We start from the raw sequence: 13,072 nt of genomic DNA, 5'->3' as shown, positions 1-13,072 counted from the left end.
CATCAGCCGCCAGGGTCTCTGCCTAATGCTGCTCCCTGGCCACAGGAGCCTGCTCAGGGGGCCCACAGGGTTGGCTGTCAACGNGCAAAGGGGACAGTAGAGTTGCTAAGCTGAAGCGACCTGTGTTGTATTGAAGGCAGCACATTTGTCTCCCTCTTTAGGGAGAAATTACGGTCCTGAGTCCACAGGAGAATCCCTTTGTCTCTCTCTCCGTCTTTCCAGCAGTTCAATTTCCAAAGTCAATTTATACACCTCCAAGGCCATTTTCACATCTTCTGGGTTAGGGAGACACTGTATCGGCTTTCTTCCTGCGAGGACATTTTCACAGCCTTCAGGGACCACCTAAAAGAGATGTAGGTGCTGAGTGGGGTTGTCATTATCCTCCTGACTCAGGGTCAAGATGAAGCCCCGAACTTGGANAGTCTGGCTTCCCCAACCAGAGTGTATCCTTTGTCACATTTGTATATCACCTCAGTTCTGAATACACTGAATGCTTGAGTTCGTTCATAATATCCATGGGCAACGGTAGGAGGGAAGTCACAATCTTGATGGTAAGAGATAAAAGTGAGAGAGCATGAAATTGTAGAATGTAAAATAGAACTCACCCCAGAACCTGTGTGGTTTGTAGGAGGAGGCTTCATTCTGTCCCATTGTTGCCTCAGCCCATAGGATCACTTAGCCAAAGCCAAGCCTGGGCTGCCCTCCTATCAGCCTCAGGTTGAGAAACCACCATGGCCCCCTTATTAGACCACTTGATGGTCATTTCCAATATCACCAAAAGCAAAATAGGAATAAATAAAATTAATACTTGGTCCAAACCCCATATTGAGTTCTTGGGATATGGGGTAAGTCCAGTCATATCCAAGAAGCCAAGTAGAAGCCATTGCTACGCCCCATTCCCTTCCCCATGAAGCAAAGACACTGTATTAACAAATACATCATATACCAAGGGGCAGGAGGAAATGGTAAAATTGGTGTCCCTCCTGAAGAACTAAAGCTATATTTCCACCATATCACCATTTACTTCCCCAATCTCTGTACCAGGAAAATTAGAATTCTGGGAAATTACAGTAAAGTTTTGGAAACTGAACATTTTGGTCTCATTTCAGATGTGGTATCTTTGCTAAAGTAAAGCTACTTATATCTTCAGGTAAATGGGGTCACTGATTTTGCTAATTCCTTAACTTTTTTCATCCCACTCTCAAAGAAAGTCTCCATTTGTATACACACAGAAGGATCCAATCACACATTTGCAGTTTTAGACCTTTGGTATTATTAGGCACTGGCCCCTGTCATAATAGAGCCTGAAGATACCGTCTCTCTGGACATCCACATGATCCAGTATATCAATGGCATCATGTTAATTCGACTGAATGGGAAAGAAGAAACTTGTGTGTGTGTGTGTGTGTGTGTGCGTGTTTGTGTCTCTGTGTGTCTGTTTCTTTGTGTCTGTGTGTGTGCATGCAATCCAGATCTAGTTATATAGAAATGACATCATGGACAAGAAGAAGCTAGCATGATGTCATATATATAGATATCTAGATCTAGATGATAGATAGAGAGATGATAGATATCTTTCTCAGTTCCTGGTGCAGACCTCCTAAACCTTTGTAAATTCCTAAGTGCTGAGAACACTAAGAACATCTTTTTTCTACTGAGACAACTTTCAGTGGCTCCTGGATGGACCTGATCACCAGAAAGACCAAGCCATGAATAAAGCTTGGAAGATTTCAGTCCCACTCTCCTCTCCAAAGAGGGGAGAGAGCTTGGAAACAGTGACAATTGATCACGGTACAGAGGGTGAGCCTCCATAAAATCTTAGGGGTATATAGTTGGAGAGCTGCCAGACGGGTAAACACATTCACGTACTAGGAAGGTAATGCACTGCTACTCACAGGGACAGGGGCTCCTGTGCTTCGAACCCTCCCAGACTTCACCCTATATATCGTTTCATATGGCTGTGCATTGTATCCTTCATCAGGTCCTTTAATAAACTGGCAAATACAAAAGTAAGTGTTTTCCTGAGTTCTGTAAGCCATTCTGGCAAATTAATGGAACTCAAGAAGGAGGCCATGGGAACCTTCAATTTGTAGCCACGTGGGAAAGATTTCGGTGGTAACCTGGAGACCCACTACCTGCAATTGGCATTTGAAATCACAGGGGTTGGAGAGGCAGTTTTGTAAGACTGAGTCTTTAAGCTGTGGGATGTGACACTATCTCCAGGTCAATACTGTAGGCATTGAGTTAAATTATAGGACACCCAGATGGTGCTGTGGAGAATTCTTGATGTAAGAAAAAACCCCACATGTTTGGTCACCAGAAATGCTGTGAGTGTCCTGCGTGACTAGTAAAAGAGACACAAAAGAGAGACACAGGAGGTGAAGGGAAAGCCTGGGGCTTTTCCAACCTGCAGAATGATGCTCCAGAATATAGCTGGTAAAGATTCAAGGGTTTGCCAGATCAATATTATATGTAGAGGTCCAGGGCAATGGCTGCTAGGCTATCCCTCCAAACCAAAGTCAATTCTTATAAATGGCACATCACATCAAGAAAAAAATGATGCCCAACATTATAGAACTTTCTGGTTTCTAGAGGCCGCATGTTCCATACTTGGGAATACTATTCCTGCCCCTGTGGTACATGACATAAAACACAGCTGGGTTTGAGTGCAGCCCTTGTTGGGAAAGGCCTCGACAACTCGTCCAGTGTCAGGGAAATTGTCCTGTTGCTTGCACCCTGGGACCCTGCAGAGCCTAATATATTGAAAGTATATTAAAGGTGGCTATAGTTGGAGAACATACAAATGTCAATGGGACTATCACAGCACAAACCCTTGACTTCCGGAAGCAAGGCCGTGCACTGCTCCAGAAAATTATGCACTCTTTGAGACATAACTCTTGAATGTTGTTTGGTCCTGAAAGAAACCGTGCCTGACAGTGGGTCATGAAGTGAGCATGTGCCCAAATCACGCTACACGAGCTTGGTCTATCAGAACCAACACTAGGTTGGTTATAAGACTAGGAAGGCAACACACAATTCATTATTAAGCGGGAGTCGTCATCTGGGATTGAGCATGTGCGGGACACGATGGCACAGGAGCCTGCACGAAGAGGGATTCTGGATCATCCCTGTGCCCATCCGTGGTGGCCCAGGTGCCACTTTAGCTCACTCTTATGGCTCTGTAGGTGTGTCCAAGGTAACCAATTGACAGAGCAAAGGAAAGCCGAGCCTGGTTCATGGGCGTATATTCTAAGTATGTGTGTGCAGGCTAAATTGGATGGACGCTGCATTAGAGCCTGATCAGGGAAACACACTAGTAAGGGGAATCTCACGTGATTTGGTCACTCACTTTATTGGAAAAAGAAGTGGGCTAAGCATACATTAAATTTGCCTTCAACAGCCCAAAATGCATGGCTTTTTTGTCAAGGACCTTAAGGAGAGAGTTTAGAAGATTGGGCTCAAGGCCATCTGGTGCAGAACCAGGTGACTGGACATATAGGAATGGCCTGGAAGTGCAAATTTTTTATTTTGCATGAAACACCAGCAGAGCATCCCTAACACAGTAAGCATTCATAAACCAAAAAGAAATAACTATTTCAGCCACTTGAAGTCAGCCATCTTCTGTCATTGGACTAGCTAACCAGTGCTCTCACAAGATGAAGAGGAGCGAAGTGGTGGTATAGATGAAGAACTAACATAGCCATGACAGCATGGGCTCTCACTTACCAAATCTGTCCCTGAATCTTGAAACTGTCGGCCACAATGCTAAGTCCCTGATATGATACCAACACTTGAGATAACCACAAAGCCACTTAGTAGCAAGTTGACTGTATTGGACCCTTTTCACCTGGAAGGGACAATTGGACTATTCTGATGGAGACAGACAAGTGTTCCAGGATGGGTTTGCCTTTTCTGCTTGCGGGACTACAGCAAGCACTGTTATCTGGAAGATTCAGAGTATTTAACTAATTGGTGTAAGATTCAACTACATGCACCTAGAAGTCCCACTCACAGCAAAAGAGCTGTAGCACTGGGACCGTGGCCTTCAAATACGCTACTCACATTTCAGACTGCATCACCCAGAACCTGGAGGCCTGTTTGGACATTGCAATGGCCTGAAAAAGGCACAGTTGAATTGCTTGTTGAGAGGCAATACTTTATAGTGATGGCACTTTACAACATTGCTTTACAATTTCTTCCAAAACACAGTATTCTAAGCCACTTGAGGGCTCCTTTGGGTTCCATCTTACACACAAGGCAAGAAGAAGCATCACTATGTGGCAGGGTAATTGTTCTTGGTCATCTGTAGATAGGGCCATGGAAATACATGGGAGAGGTAGGATTGTGTTAGCAATTATGTGCTCCTGGTGAGGGAGAGGAAGGAATTCACACTGGAGGAGAGTCTGAAGATGAACGAAGAGACAGCAGAATGAAAGAAGGAAGTTTGAGGAAGAATAGAACTGCAGATTAAGGCATATGGATCAGGAAAGAACACAAGACAAAAATCTAAGAGAAGAAAGGCAAGAATTGACAAGTCCAGCTGACCTATTAGATGTGGCCTATTTTCTTGACTCAAGAAAAACAAAGCAAAGAAGCAAGTTCAAGATAATGGGAATAAACAACGGGTGAAAATGGAAAGTTGGACTAGGGGTGGGCAGTGTTCTTTGACAAATTTATCCACTCCCAAATCATGCAGGATATACAAAATCTTGTAGCTAAATTCAAACTTTCCCTTAATAATCTCTATCACTTTGATACAAAGAAACATCTAAAATAACACAAATCCAGGAGCTCCTGAGTGGCTTAGTCGGTTGGACGTCCGACTTCAGCTCAGGTCATGATCTCACCGCTCGTGGGTTCAAGCCCCGCATCAGGCTCTGTGCTGACAGCTCAGAACCTGGAGCCTGCTTCTGATTCTGTGTCTCTCTCTATCTCTCTGATCCTCCCTCACTCACACTCTATTTCCTTCAAAATGAATAAATGTTAAATACAATATAATAATACAAATCCAAATGTTCTTACCATCATCACATGTTGGTGTTTTGGGATACCACTTGCCATCTGCTTGACATCTAGCTTCAAACATATATTTCTCATCACATGTATATAAAATTTTTTCTCCACTGAAAAAAGCACAACTATCGGCCGAAATAGATCTCTGTTCACTGATTTTGCCATTCTTCAGCTCTGGTGTTGGGCAACATACCTCTAAAACATTAAATGTGAGACTAAAGGTTAGTCAAATCACTTCATTGATGCTCTCATGGATAATAAGCTCATTTCCAGATTTTGAAGATGTCGCCACTGAAGAGAAACTGGAGAAACAGAGAGGGTACCAGAGACACTTTGGGTCTGCTCTCCCTGCTCCTGATTGCTAAAGCAGTCCAACCCTGTCATTTCCTCCAACTACATAATTTCATTAGGAGGCTCCAAAATGAGAACTCGGATGAAACCTGTATGAAAATGTAAATTTTCAGAAGTATTCAAAAGCAATGACAAATAACATCGATCGCTCTGTGTTTTCACCAGGGTCACATCATCACTAACCTCTCAAATAACTTACACTTCCTCATAACAGGAGGAAAAATGCCCTTAAAAGTTTATGTCCACCTGACAGCTAATGCACAGGAAAACATTTGAATTACTGCATATGGCCAGGACTTTTCTTTTGTGATACCAAATTTACTTTCATTTTAATGCAATAAGAGCTGATAAAAAGATAGAATTTTTTATTCAAAAGTAGAACTACTTTCAGGTAGAATTTGATAGTGTTTGATTCAAGAGACAATATCAGAGCAAATTAAAATATCCTATTCTTCACATCAGGAGACTGACTAGGACCACAATGGGGATCATTGGGACGTACTCAAATATGCTCGCCATTCATTTATTTACGAATTTCTATACAAATATACAAGATTTATATGTTTTCTAAATTATAACATTAATATATAAGGCATACTGTAGACAATACTTTTAAATATTTAAGTCATGAGCCCAGTTCCACAGATTTTCTGATAACTGGAATAAATCCCATTTCACTTCTACTTTTTAAAAAAATTTTTAATAATTTCTTTTGGTTATTCATTTATCTTTTTTTAATTTGTTAATGCTTCTTTATTTTAGAGACATAGAGTGTGAGAGGGGAAGGGGCAGAGAGAAAGGGAGACACCTAATCCAGAATCTGAAGCAGGCTCCAGGCTCCAAGCTGTCATCACAGAGCCTGGTGTGGGACTCGAAATCATGGACCATGAAATCATGACCTGTAGCTGAAGTTGGACGCTTAACTGCCTGAGCCACCCAGGTGCTCCAGTTTATTCACTTATCTTGAGAAAGAGAGCGAAACAGAAACAGAAACAGAGACAGACAGAGAAAATGAGCCAGGGAGGGGAAGAGGGACAAAGGTGAGAGAATCCCAAGCAGGCTCCCTGGTGCTTTGTCTCACAAACCTTGAGATCATGACCTGAACTGAAATCAAGAGTCAGATGCTTAATTGACTGAGCCACCAGGCGCCCCTCACTTCTGATTTTTTTAAATAGTTAAAAAATATCCTTTATTAACAAATTATATCAATAAGATAGAGTGGGTAAAATAAATATGATTGTAAAGTAAGTTTTACCTTTCCAACAGAGTCCTAGGCCAGATGGCTTCACTATTCACAGATGAATTCTACCAAACATATAAAGAAGAGTTAATATCTATTCTCAAACTATTCCAAATATACCAGAAGAAGAAAAACTTCCAAGTTCATTCTATAGGGACAGCATTACCTTGATGCCAAAACCAGAAAAAGACACCACAAAAAAAGAAAACTGCAGGCAATATTGCTGATGAACACAGATGCGACAATCCTCAACAAAATATTAACAACCCAAATTCACCAATATCTTCACAGGACCATTCGATACAATCAAGTGGGATTTATACCAGGAGTGGAATTACGGAGTGGATTTGCAAATCAACATTTGCAAATCAGTGAATGGGATACATCAAGTCAGAAAGAGGAATAATTTTCAAAATACATGATCATTTCAAAACATGAAGAAAAAACACTGGCAAAGTACAACATCCATTCATGACAAAAAGTTTCAACAAAGTGGGTTTAGAGGAAACCTACTTCAACATCAGAAGGTCACATATGAAAATCTCAAGAGTTTTTCATCATAATGATCATGGTGAAAAACTGAAATCATGTCCTCTAAGATCAAGAAGAAGACAAAGATACCCACTCTTGCCACTTCTATTCAATGGAGTACTGGAAGCCCTAGCTGTAGCAATCAGACAAGAAGAAGAAGTAAGGAATCAGACAAGAAGAAGAAGTAAGAGGCATCACATTGGTAAGGAGGAAGTAAAAGTGTCACTATTCGCATATGACATGATACTATATATATAGAAAATCCCAAAGACTCCACCAAAAAACTGTTAGAACTAATAAATTTAGAACAGCCACAAGTCACAAAATTAATATATAGAAATCTACTGTATTTCAGGTCCCTGGGTGGTTCAGCTGGTTCAGTGTCCAACTCTTGATTTTGGCTCAAGTCTGAATCTCAGAGTTTGTGAGTTTGAGCCCTGCATCAGGCTCACTGCTGTCAGTGCTGAGCCCAGTTGGGATACTCTGTCTTCTGCTATATCTCTGCTCCTCCCCCTCCCACACTCTCTCTCCTCCTCTCTGTCTCTCTGTCTCTCTCTCTCAACAATAAATAAGAATTTAAAAGCTAACTTGTATTAGGTGTTTTTACTTTAGGATGATATAAAAGCATGTGACTTATAGGATAGATAAAAGCATGTGACCTCACATTCTCAGCTCTCAAACCTAAGCTTTGGAAAACAATTCATAACCACATAAATAGCAAAACCACAACTTCAGTCAGTTTACAAAAATGTGTCCAAAGACAAGCAATGCCAATAAGATAGTTATAAAAAAGAAAAAGAGAGAAAGAGAGAAAGTTTGAAAGCCAAGGGAGAAAGCTTAAGGTAACATTTTCTAAGGGAGACTGGAGGTATATCTTAAGGCTTGGATAAAAGTTGTTTAGACGGATGAGACACAGGCAGCCATTTTGTCTTTGAGTGAAAATGTGAGCGAAGGTTTAGAGCAGCACAAGTTGGTACTGAAAGATGAAGAAGAGGCAAGCTCAGAGACCGACATGAGACAGATTGCGGTGTGTGTGATCCTTAACACGGACCAGAAGTAAGGTGAGTGATTGAAGGAATGGAAGAGAAGGGGATAAATACAGAAAAAACGAAAGGAATTGTGGCAAGTCTCAGTGACTTGCTGGACATAATCTACCTTCACTGTGTTGTAATGAAAGAGGAGGCCTGGAAGACCAAGGTAATGGTGCTCATGGAAAACAATGAGTGTTGGCGTGTGGCTGAGCTTTGGAAGAACAACAGAATTAGTCATTTCAATTTCCAACTGAGGAGAATCACCCAGGATGTATGCATTCCTTTACCGAACATTTAAATTTCCCTTAAAATACCTATCACTATGATGTAAAAAGCTTCCAAACTAAAATGCTTTAGTACACCACTTACCAAAAGTCTCTGAAATTACACTGTACAATTAGGAACATTCCTAAAGCCTGAATGGCACGGGATCATTCTGGAGCTCAAGAAATTAATCTTGATAAACGATGACAAGAAGGTCCCTGGACCTCTGCATTCCTCTGCGTGGCATGTGATCCTTGTATCATCAGAACTGAGAAAACACTCAACATCCCATCAATAGAAAACATAGTCTCCATTGAAAAAGACATAGTTCTTGGGGAAATTTCTCCTGTTGAGTGATTTTGTCATTCTGTGCAAAATGCTCTCTGTTAAATGCTCAGAAAATGGATTAAGGGACACGGAGGTAAATATTTTTAAATAGTCTTAGAAATTGTTTCTTTTAAGAAGAAATTGTAGTGGCAGGTGAATAAAAAAAGTTACCTTTACAAAAATATTTCCACTTACAAACTAAAAGAAATCCTCACGTCTGCGTTTATAATCAGCACTACCTTGGTGGGGCCTGCAGGGACTGCAAATGCATTAGGGGCTCATTGATTACAGATAATTATTCCCTCACTTGCAATGCAATGTCTTCCACTGATATGTGTTCAGTGTTTACAGGGCTTTGTAATCTTACTCTGGTAAATTCACTCATAGTTTATAACTATATAATTATACTTTCTGGGTGGCAAAAGTGTTCTACTCAGTGATTAAGGCAATAGAAAAATATTGACACCTGTGAAAAGGTGAAATCTTTAACAATTGAACAGAGTCCACTTAAATATAATACATTAATATATAATTTAAAGATTTTTGCGATGAGATCAGCACCTCTTGGATTTGTAATATTGTACTTCTGAGTCAGCATAGTCTATATCTGAAGGATGAAAAGTTTTTAAATATATTTCTCAATAAATACTTCATGGTTCTTCTCCAAAACTGTGCTGAGGTATTGTCCTATGATTATATGTAACTAATTCTTAACCAGGAATTGTTTGCCATACCTTGGTTTAAACTCTCCCCCCTCCTTATCATGTCTGTACTCACCGCACAGGCCAGGTGGGCACTGCAGCAGAGACAGGACCCCGAGGAGACACAGTGCTGGGAACATTCCCTGTAACTTGGAGGACATGGTGAAGATATTCAGCGAGAATGCGCTGGGATCCAGTGTGCTGAGATACCCTGAATGAGGTTGAAGTGAAGCTCTATGTCAGTAGTAAATGGATGTCTCAACCAAGGAAGTAAGTCTTGGCAATAGATTTGAGTCAGTAAAGGGGAGGGGCAGATTTGAGTACACCCGGTACTGAGCAGGGTCTGATGGGGCACTCCAATGAAGCTCCAAGTCTTGGAAGAACAATATGAGCTTCACATGAAAGCTCTCTTGGATTCTATGAGGATTTACAGATGTGACCCCAGGAATTTCTCAGTGTTGTGGGGGGCACTTTGTGGCTTGCTCCCTACATACAGACATTTCTCTTTTAGAACTCAAGAAAAACTACGAAAATGGTCCACTGTGTGTGGTGGTTTCTTTGGGATCAGGGCGAGGTGCTAAGGTATGGTCTACATCATCTTCTAGGGGTTTCCTATCTTCTTACACTTGTGTGAATTCCCAATAGAAAGGCAGGAATTAAAAAGATGGGTAGTTCAATTTTCTTTCTAAACATGTCAGAACCTAATTTGAATAGAGAATGCTTGCATGTCTAAATTGTGAAAAGAAAAAATATAGTCGGAACAGCAATTTTCCCTCAGTAGTTAAGTTTCCTTGAGCATCTATGATGCCAAATTAATCAACTGTGGGATTACACCATTTGGAGAGGAAAGAGAAATTTCTCAGAGTGGTGTTTATAGCCAAGATAGAGTGTGCATGGAAAATTAAATAGTAGAAGATCAAACATCATAAACAGACAAATGTACATGACAAATGCAAGATCTCTATGGCCCTGGATCATACTGAAAGACCTTTCAGCCTAGCATGATATTTCTGACAAAAGCACTCACTTCTAAATCGTAGAAGGCATGTTTGTTCACTTCAGTCTTGGTTTATTAATAGTTATCTGGGTTACGACTGGTCCACTCATCACTGCCTTGGTCTTTCACTCAGCTAATTTCATGTAGTCCCTGCAACAGGCACAGAAGAAGTGACCAACCTGAATTTTGTGTGTTCCCTCTGGGACCAGTTGTGGGTATTTGTTGCTTGAATACACAGATCTTCACACACAGAGGATCATAAGCACTGGGAAATGTCTGAAAATGACCTGTGCCACCCAGCTGAACTGTAGTAAGGGCAATATGCAGCATATAACAAGCAAAGTGCTTAGCTCTCAAAACTAAAGAGGAATATTCCTCAGAGATAAGGGACTGGGCCCCTCTGTAATATTGACGACAGCACTTTCCAATGGCCTTCCTAGAGAGAAGGGAAAGCGAAGAAGCACACCGTATGGTTGCTTCATTATATGAAGAGGAACTAACATAAAATCGGAGGCTGTCAGATAAAAGAGGTGATTTAAACAGTAGAACAGAAGATTTTTTTTTAGAAAGCACTTCTGCTTATGAATCATGTTCCAACTTTTACATAAATCATTGCATTTCACTTCTTAAGGCCTAACATAGGTGTTACAACTACATTTCACAGATGAGGAAGCTAATTGAGAAAGACCTAGTAAACCACCCCAAACCTTTCTCATCAGTGGTCATGTCAGATTCTGAACCCCGATCTGATTCAAATGCTAAGCTCCTTCCATTACACCTTCTGGGAATGTCATCGACCACCAGTTTGCCTGGGAGCTGGACCTGGACCCTCGAAGGCTCTCCTGCCTCCCCTGTCCTGGGAATGTGGGCTCCACTCTCCCAGTCTCATACCCCAGGCTGCCGGAGGGACATGTCCTTGAAATAGTGATGTGGTGTTGAGAACACCTCATGGTACATGTGACTGCAACCAGTTTAGGCCTCTTTACAGACTGAAGATTTGGCAGGAGGGTACAAGGATCCATCTGTCTTCCCGTCGCCCAGGACACGACTCATATGCAGCTTCCCTTTGCTTATTAAGTCCACCCACCTGGAGGGACCTGCCTCTTCTGTCTCTCCCTGCCCTCCCTGCAGAGGGGTCGGTTTCCAATTATAGCTGGGAAGCGACCAGGAGTGTTGCAAACCAAGAGTGCCAAAGAATTTCCATTTAAAGATCAGGACCCTGAACATGTTACTTAGGAGAGTATGCCTAGGAACATTCTGCCTCTACTACGCTGGAAAAGACCTCAGAATGACTCCTTCTTTGTCATGTTGTATAGATGTCAATCCTTCCTTAACTGAGCCATAGGTATGCTGCATCATAATCATAATCAGTAGCATTTTGATTTTAAAAAATGATAAGTTGATTCTAAAATTCATATGGAATGTAAAGGATCAAACGTTGTAAAAGCAATCTCTAACACGACGGAGGAGAGAGATGGGGGGGTGGATAAAGGGGATATGGGAGGAGAGGAGCAAAACCAAAGAACTACATGGCCACGTATCAGGACCCATTATGAATCTCCATTAACTAAGGTATTGTGGTATTTGTGTAGGAAACCAAACAGACCAAAGGTTAATAATTGAGATCAAATAATAAACTCCAAGCATGCTTGAGCAATTGATTTATGACAAAGTGACACCTTATAGAGCAATGGGTGAGAGGTAGGACCTTTCCATAAACAGTGCCAAGTCAATTGGATATCTACATGGAAAAACAAAGACTCTTGGTTCTTAACTTTACATCGTGACAATTTTGGGTGGTCACAGATATAACTGTGAAAGTAAAGCCACAAATCTTCTAAAAGGAAATATGGGCAAATATAGTAGTGATCTTGGGGCAGGCATAGATATCGTTTCTTCATCTTTTCCCCCTTTATTTATTTATATCTATGTTGGCACAACAAGTTTATTTTTAAAAGGCATATAGGCAATACACCAAGAAAATATTTGCTCCAACCTTAACTCCTGCCAAGGGTTATCTGACATAAAATCGTTCCATCATGTTCCAGTCTCCAAGTATTTTTAATTAATTAATTGTCATTCACATCAGAGCGTCTTTTCTTCTGTTGAATTTAACTGTTGTTTTTCATGAGTTTCCACTAAACTTTGTTTTCATACCTGCCCACTTAGTCATCCATCTCTTGCAGTCTATATAAAGTCATTCTCTATTGTGTTCCTCTTGGATGGCTTTCCAAGTGCTAAGTGGTCTGGCTGGCTGACCCAGGACTTGGCATGCTTCCCGTTTTGTTATCTCACCAGGATCGAAATAATGAAAAGCTGGGCCTCAGAGACGTGAACAGCATACTTTCCACTTACTACCGTGTCTTCTTAAGCTTCTAGAGCCATAATCCGATAGGATGTTTTTGAATACAAACAGACATTAGGGAAGAGAATCGCTGTACTGTGAAACTGCATTTTGCGTGGTAAGAATACCCTCTGAAAAATAAAATGTTCTTCGATATGGGGGGTGCTGATGATTCCAATGGCCCTTCCTTCCAGGCCATGATAAATTGTACCACATGAAGTTAGGAATTTATGTTTTCAAAGATACTTTATAAATGTAAAAATGAAAGGGTAA

At 41.1% G+C, this 13,072-nt stretch overlaps 1 long non-coding RNA gene across 1 annotated transcript; it reads right to left on the bottom strand.

Moving 5' to 3' along the window:
- Positions 1–422: 422 nt before the first annotated feature.
- On the bottom strand, positions 423–9,726 carry LOC144240727 (uncharacterized). Its single transcript, XR_013337822.1, has 3 exons — positions 9,535–9,726; positions 5,023–5,208; positions 423–544 (listed from the first exon to the last, which is right to left on the bottom strand). It is a non-coding gene; the product is annotated as an uncharacterized LOC144240727 (long non-coding RNA).
- Positions 9,727–13,072: the final 3,346 nt, after the last annotated feature.

Source organism: Crocuta crocuta, unplaced genomic scaffold, assembly GCF_008692635.1.
Source record: "Crocuta crocuta isolate KB4526 unplaced genomic scaffold, BGI_CrCroc_1.0 scaffold207, whole genome shotgun sequence".
In the NCBI taxonomy this organism is placed as follows: Eukaryota; Metazoa; Chordata; class Mammalia; order Carnivora; family Hyaenidae; genus Crocuta; species Crocuta crocuta.
The sequence above is the reverse complement of the archived record's forward strand: the minus strand, read 5'-3'. Positions and strand labels throughout refer to the sequence as shown.